At 39.1% G+C, this 7,774-nt stretch overlaps 1 protein-coding gene across 1 annotated transcript in view; it reads left to right on the plus strand.

The window, feature by feature from the left end:
• The window catches only part of CLIC4 (chloride intracellular channel 4), a 91,404-nt gene that overhangs the window by 25,162 nt on the left and 58,468 nt on the right, over nucleotides 1-7,774 (plus strand). The gene's annotated exons all lie outside the window — the stretch shown is intronic.

Consider the following 7,774-nt stretch of genomic DNA (forward strand, 5'->3'; position numbering starts at 1 on the left):
TTTTTTTTGAGTCAGAGTTTCACTGTTGCACAGGATGGAGTGCAGTGGTGCCATCACAGCTCACTGCCACCTTGACCTTCTGGGCTCAAGTGATCCTCCTCCTTTAGCCCCCGAGTAGCTGGGACTTGTAGTGCCACCATGCCTAATTTTTTAAAAATTAATTTTTATGGAGATGAACTCTTGCTATGTTGCCTAAGATGGTCTTGAACTCCTGGGCTGAAGTTATCCTCCCACTTTGGCCTTCCATTACAAGCATGAGCCATTGTGCTCGGACTCACAGATTTTAATTTCAGGATTGTTTTCCAACTGAGAAATGTCTGAATGGTTCAAATTTAACAAATATCATATACTGATTTGTTAATTGTTTTTCTGTGAGTTCTTTCTATCCCCTCCCTTCTCCCTTCCTCCCGCTTCAGAGGAGTCTATACTTTTGCATTGTTGATAGGAAAAAAAAAAAAAAAAAAGCAAGGAAGTTTCTTTTTGTGGAGAGAGGAAATGGCCATTAGTTCAGGACTTTATCCATATTAGGTATAAACTAAATATAGACATGTAATCCAGGAGTGAAGTCACATCTATAAAGTTTCTTAAGCAAAGCTAATGAGATCAGCCAGTGCTTTTGGATCTGTTTTCTTCCCCCTTACTTTTGGCTCACTTACCAACTCATTAGTCTTGTAGTCTTCCTGCCTGTGACTCTAAAAAAAGAAAAAAAAAAAACAACAACATTATAAGGAATCTTTATGTAAAACAAGTATACAAATTTTTAAAAAGTTGCTTTGTATATGAAGCATAGTTACTTATGCCTCCTTTTGAGGGGATGTTATAAATAAATTAGCTTCTTTAATTTCTTGACCTTGTCATTTTCCTATCACACCAATTCTTCTTTTTTTTGTTTTTTGAGTTGGTTTTATCCTTGAGTCTTTGTCACATATTTTTACTGTGAGGCTGGACTCATCTTTGCAAGTTGTAAGAAACGTCTGTTTTACTTAGTATTTTCTTTGTTTATTCCATTTTTAACCATTAAAGCAGATCTTAGTGTGGCTAAATGGTAATAGGATTTCTTCTGATTGGCTGGTTAGAGACATTGTAGTAGAACGGAGTGATGGAATAAATCTTTTTCTGGTCACAGCACATGTCCTTCTCAAACAAGGACTTTGAAAAGTCTCCCAAAGCATTCTTACTATAATTATTTTCAACTCTTGTGCGCCTTCTTAGAGACCTTGCAAGCATGCCTAAACACTCAGACCCTTATGAATGTGCTATACTTCTGAAGAGAAGAACTGTATACACACATCTATGGCATATCTTATAAATATTTTGGAATACAACTAACTCTGTAAAAAGTTTAGCTTAACATATTTCAGGGGTTTTAGGGGTCAGTTCATGAAACTAAATGTTCTCCAAGGCCTAAGTTCAAATCTGTTCTGAATCCTTCTCTGACCTTCTTCCCTTAGCATAACTACTCTTTCCTGCTGTTTGGGGCAGTTAGTAGTGCATTTTGGTGTTCTGCCACTCATCTGAATCCCCTTTGATTACATCTTTGTTCTAGGCTAGAATGTAAATTCCAGAGATCAGGGATAAGGGACTATTTTCTTTTTTCTTGTTTTTATTTTTTAAATTAAAAAAAAATTATTTTCTTCCAAAGACTAAGGGACTATATTCTTCATCTTTTTATATCTACCCCCTACCACAAACCTTTATATTATAAGAGATAATTCATTAATTCAGTAAGATTTATTAGTGTTTTGGGGCAAATTGGTATGCATAGCATGGGACTAGAGGCATGTAAGAGAGACTATTAAGTATTTTCTGTTACTGTGTTCTGTATTACCTCATAGTAAAATACCGGAGATGAAAGTAGTATTCAGTTATTGAAATTGAGACGTGTAATTTAGGTTTTGTAACTAGCTGCTCACTAGATAGCTATTGGTCTAAACTTAGTAACAGATTGGTTTAGAGAACTGGAATATTCAAATTCTGTAACTTGAAGGCCAGGTTCAAGTCCTGTGTGTATCCTAACTGATCTGCTATCTCATCTGTAAAGTGTGTGTGTTTCTTGGAGGTGATGTTCAGTCTAGTTTGTATTATTTTATATGCCAAGGTAGCCTTAGGCTTGGCTTAAGCTTAGGTCTAGGCAGAAAGTTGAGACCCAAAATTCCATCATCAGATCCAGAGAATTAAATTCTCATAATTAGAAGCAATCTATTAGATAACAAATAAAAATAGAGCCAATACAAATTCTTCATCACAATGAAGGCCATAGAAAGAAAAAAATATTTCAGAAGTGAATTCTTTGTTCAGAAAGAATGGATTTTATTTCCCAAATGAACTCCTAAAAGAAAGTTTAAGGAAAGATTTTGTTTGTTGTATCTAAAATAAAGCAGACACAGAACCATTCATTCTTCTTCTTTTTTTTAAGGCCAATCAAATTTATAGAATTTTCTTTCGTCGTATTTGAGGAACCTGTGCATTGAAATAGGAAGTAAAATATTTCAGTAAGAATCATACTGCTATGTTATACTATTCAGATATTTGAAGTTTTAGGCCAGCCAAGAAAAGAGACAAGAATTCTGAATATTAGCTTTCACAGCTGAAATACAGTGTTGAGTGTATAATTTTTACAGAAACTGATTTTTTTCCTGTAAATACAAGAACAACAAAATACAACAACAACAACAAAATATATATATATTTTTTGAAACGGACTCTTGCTCTATCGCCCAGGCTAGAGTGCAGTGATGCCATCTCAGCTCACTGCAACCTCTGCCTCCCAGGTTTAAGCGATTTTTCTGCCTCAGCCTCCTGAGTAGTGGGGATTACAGGTGCCTGCCACTGCGCCTGGCTAATTTTTGTATTTTTAGTAGAGATGGGGTTTCACCATGTTGGCCAGGCTGGTCTTGAACTCCTGACTTCGTGACCCACCTGCCTTGGCCCCCAAAGTGCTGGGATTACAGGCATGAGCCACAGTGCCTGGCAAATTTTGTAATATATTTTAATAAACATTTAAAAAATACATAATCCAAAATTAAAACATCTGAGCATTCATTTATTCATGTTTGAGAGCTAATATTTTATAGTATTAATAAAATATTCTATAGCATCTTCATGATTGCAGTTTTTCATTGTTTATTGTCATCTTCATTAATCCATTGTTCTTATTTAGAGGTCCGAAATTTGGCTATTAAGCAATATTGTGCTATATATCCTTATAGCTAATTATCTGTGAGGATCAAGTAATTCTGTTTTAAAAGTCCCTCACATATCTCATTTACCCTCTGAATTCTTTCTTTATTTTACTTTTGTTTACTTAAACTATAATCTCTCTCTCTTTTTTTCCCCCATACATTACCTGGAATGTAATCTCTTAAAAAGAAAAAAAAAATTGTCTTTATTTTTTTATTTTATTTTATTTTTTTGAGACAAAGTCTTGCTGTTGTAGCCCAGGCTGGAGTGCAGTGGTACTACCTTGGCTCACTGTAACCTCCACCTCCCGGGTTCAAGCAGTTATCTTGCCTCAGCCTCCCAAGTAGCTGGGATTACAGGTGTGTGCCACCACGTCCGGCTCATTGTTTTGATTTTTTTTTTTTTTTTTTTTGAGACTGAGTTTCGCCCTTGTTACCCAGGCTGGAGTGCAATGGTGCGGTCTCGGCTCACCGCAACCTCCGCCTCCTGGGTTCAGGCAATTCTCCTGCCTCAGCCTCCTGAGTAGCTGGGATTACAGGCACGCACCACCATGCCCAGCTAATTTTTGTATTTTTAGTAGAGATGGGGTTTCACCATGTTGACCAGGATGGTCTCGATCTCTTGACCTAGTGATCCACCTGCCTCGGCCTCCCAAAATGCTGGGATTACAGGTGTGAGCCACCGCGTCCAGCCATTGTTTTGATTTTTGGTAGAGATGAGGTTTCACCATGTTGGCCACGCTGGTTTCGAACTCCTGACCTCAAGTGATCCGCCTGCCTCTGCCACCCAAAGCTGGGATTACAGGCGTGACCCACCACGCCTGGTGAATTTAGGTTTTTTACAAAGGGAAAAATTGAATTATTGAGTCTACTACTGACCTGTTGATGGAATGTCTAATTAAAATTGGTCTGGGAACTTGGTGAACAGAAATAGCTCTAACCCACTAAATTTAGATAGCTGCCGTAGCACAGATGGGAAAGAAGGGTATTAATTTCTTGAACATTTCATTGTTTTCCTGTACTCTTGGGATTGTTTCTGAATTTAGTCTCTGCTACAGTATAATGTGTATTTTAAAACTGCCCTTAGGGAGAGTGGGCTACTGCATTTTGACTTGCAGAAGCATTTCCCCCATCCCCCAAAATACTTGTCTTCAGTTGATAAACAAGGGAAGACACTGATAGTTAGTGAATTTATCTTTGGTTAGCAGATATTTTTTCCCCTTCCAGACGGAGTTTCGCTCTTGTTGTCCAGGCTGGAGTTCAATGGCGAGATCTCAGCTCACTGCAGCCTCTGCCCCTCGGGTTCAGCTGATTCTCCTGCCTCAGCCTCTGGAGTAGCTGGGAGCCACCACGCTTGGCTAATTTTTGCATTTCACCGTGTTGATCAGGCTGGTCTTGAACTCCCGACCTCAGGTGATCCACCTGCCTTGGCCTCCCAAAGTGCTGGGATTACAGGCATGAACCACCATGGCCAGCTAATTTTTTGTATTTTAGTAGAAATGGGATTTCACCGTGTTAGCCAGGATGGTCTCGATATCCTGACCTCATGATCTGCCCACCTTGGACTCCCAAAGTGCTGGGATTACAGGCATGATCCACTGCACCTGGCCAGGCAGATAATTTTTAAAAATTAGGGGTAGACAATGAAAAAGTTTGAGATGCATCTTTTTTTTTTTTTTCCCAGAGAGGGCCTCACTTTGTCATCCAGGCTAGAGTGCAGTGTTGAGATCATAGCTCACTACATTCTTGACCTCTTGGCTCAAGGGATCCTCCTGCCTAAGCCTTCTGAGTAGCTAGGACTAAAGGTGTGTGCTATTACATGTGGCTAATTTTTTTTGTAGAGTTGGGGGTCTCACTGTATTGTCCAGGCTGGTCTCAAAACTCCCAGCTTCAAGTGATCCTCCCACCTTGGCATCCCAAATTGTTGGGATTACAGGTGTGAGCCATTGTACCTAGCCAGAGATGCACTTTTTTTATGTAACCAAAGAGAGAACAACGAATTATAAAGGAGCATTTTTTAAAATAAAATAATCATGGCTTAATATACTAAACACAAATTAGTGTTCTGTATTTCTGAAATTAGCTCATTTAATGCCAAACTTTCACATTCTAAATAGTTTTATCTGAAAATGCCTTGACTTCTCTTCCATTCTTTAAAGATAGTTTTGTTGGAAATAGAATTTTGAGTTGATTTTTATTGTTTTTCTTTCAGCACCTTAAAAATGTTCTTGGCTGGGCATGGTGACTTATGCCTATAATCTCAGCACTTTGTGAGGTTGAGGTGGGAGCATCATCTGAGCCCAGGAGTTTGAGACCATCTTGGGCAACCTAGTGAGACCCTGTCTCTACAAAAAATAGAAAAATTAGCTGGACATGGTGGCAGGTACCACCTGTGGTCCCTGCTGCTTGGGAGGCTGAGGTAGGAGGATGCCTTGAGCCCTGGGGATCAAGGCTACATTGAGAGCTGCGCTCCTGCTTGGGTGACAGAGTGAGACCCTCTATCAAAAAAAAAAAAAAAAAAATGGAATTCAAGACCAGCCTGTCCAACATGGTGAAACCCTGACTGTACTAAAAATCCAAAAATTAGCTGGGTGTGGTGATGCAGGCATGTAACCCCAGCTACTAGAAAGGCTGAGGCGGGAGAATTGCTTGAATCCAAGAGACAGAGGTTGCAGTTAGCTGAGATCGTGCCGTTGCACCCCAGCCTGGGCGACAGAGCAAGTCTCCATCTGAAAAAAATTTTCTGTGTTTTCTGGCCTCCATTACTCCAAGTGAGAATTCAACAGTCATTCAAATTATTATTCCTTTGTATGCAGTGTGTTGTTTTTTTTCTAGCTACCATTAAGATTTTTTTCTTTCTTTTTTTTTCTTTTTGTTATTTCAATTATGATACACTTAGGTATGGAGTTCTTTGTATTGAATCTACTTCATGTTCATGAAACTTGAATCTGTAAATTTGTCTTTATTTGGGAAAATTTTGGCCATTATTTCTTGAAATTTTTTTCCTCATTGTCTCCTTCTGCAACTCTAAAATATAAATGTTTTAATATTTTCCCATAGATCTTTGAGGCTCTTTTTTTTCCTGTTCTTCAGATTGAATGATTTCTTGGTTCTGTCTTCATGTTCACAGACCCTTTTCTTTCTTTTCCTTCTCTTCCTTCCTTTCTTTCTTTATTCTACTGTTGAGCCAATCCAGTAATTTGTAAAATAATTCAGATATTGTAGTTTTTAGTTCTAGAATTTATATTTTTATGTGTGATTTCTTTCCCTACTGAGATTTCTGTCTTCCTTTATTATGAGCATGTTTTTCTTTTGGTATTTAAGCATAGTTACCATAACTGCTTTAAAATCTTTGCCTGCAAACTGTAGAATCTGGATCATCTTAGGGTAGTCTCCTTGATTACTATTTTTTTTTCTCATGAGACTGGGTCAGGTTTTTCCATTTCTTCTTATGGGGAGTAATTTTGGATTGTATTCTGAATATTACAAATGATAACTTACAGAAACTCTGGATTTTATTATGTCCCTCTTAAGAGCATTGATTTTCTTTTCTAAAGCAGGTGATTAACTTAGCTGAATTCAAGCTGCAAAACTGTCCCCACCCCCCCGTAGTAGGTGGCAGCTTATATTTTAGTTCAGTTCTCTTAGCTGGCCTACTTGGAGCCTGCTCTGTGCATGTGTATTGCAGGGATCAGGTAGAGATTTAGACAGATTTATGCAGATTTTAGAGCTCCCCCTTGCTGGTTCTGCTGCTCGCTCTCTCACTTCCTCACTTGCACGTTCTCTCTCTTTTTCTTTCCAGTGGTGATGGTTGCACTAGACTGTTTTTTGGTTCTTAAAGTCAGCAGGACTGTGAATTTTCCGTTGGTGTTTTAGCTGCCCTGTGTGGTGCAAGGCTAAAAGATAAAAACTGGGGAACCTTGTCCAGTGCAGTTCCCTTCCTCCAAGGAGCAACTCCCCTCCAATATTTGCCTGCTTTCCTCACTCTCCAGTGCCTTCAGGTGGTTGTTTTTGTCTGGAAGTTACAGCTGTTATGATAGGCAGAGTTGATCTTATAAGAGGAACTGCCTGGTCTTAGTAGAAGCCTCAAATTTATTTTTTTTAAAACAGAAACCTTTAAATTTTAGAATAGTTTTAGATTTATAGAAAAATTGCAAAAATAATACAGAGTTCTCAAATTTAGTTTAAATAAAAATATTTCTAAAATATATTAATGCTACCTTGACTTTCAAAAATGCTGGGTTTGGCCAGGCTTGGTGGCTCACGCCTGTAATTCCAGTACTTTGGGAGGTTGAGGCAGGTGGGTCACCTGAGGTCAGGAAACCCTGTCTCTACTGAAGATAAAGAAATTAGCTGGGCGGCCGGGCGCGGTGGCTCAAGCCTGTAATCCCAGCACTGTGGGAGGCCGAGGCGGGTGGATCATGAGGTCAAGAGATCGAGACCATTCTGGTCAACATGGTGAAACCCCGTATCTACTAAAAATACAAAATATTAGCTGGGCATGGTGGTGTGTGCCTGTAATCCCAGCGACTCAGGAGGCTGGGGCAGGAGAATTGCCTGAACCCAGGAGGCGGAGGTTGCGGTGAGCCGAGATC

Source organism: Cebus imitator, unplaced genomic scaffold (assembly GCF_001604975.1).
Source record: "Cebus imitator isolate Cc_AM_T3 unplaced genomic scaffold, Cebus_imitator-1.0 Scaffold87, whole genome shotgun sequence".
Lineage (NCBI taxonomy): Eukaryota > Metazoa > Chordata > Mammalia > Primates > Cebidae > Cebus > Cebus imitator.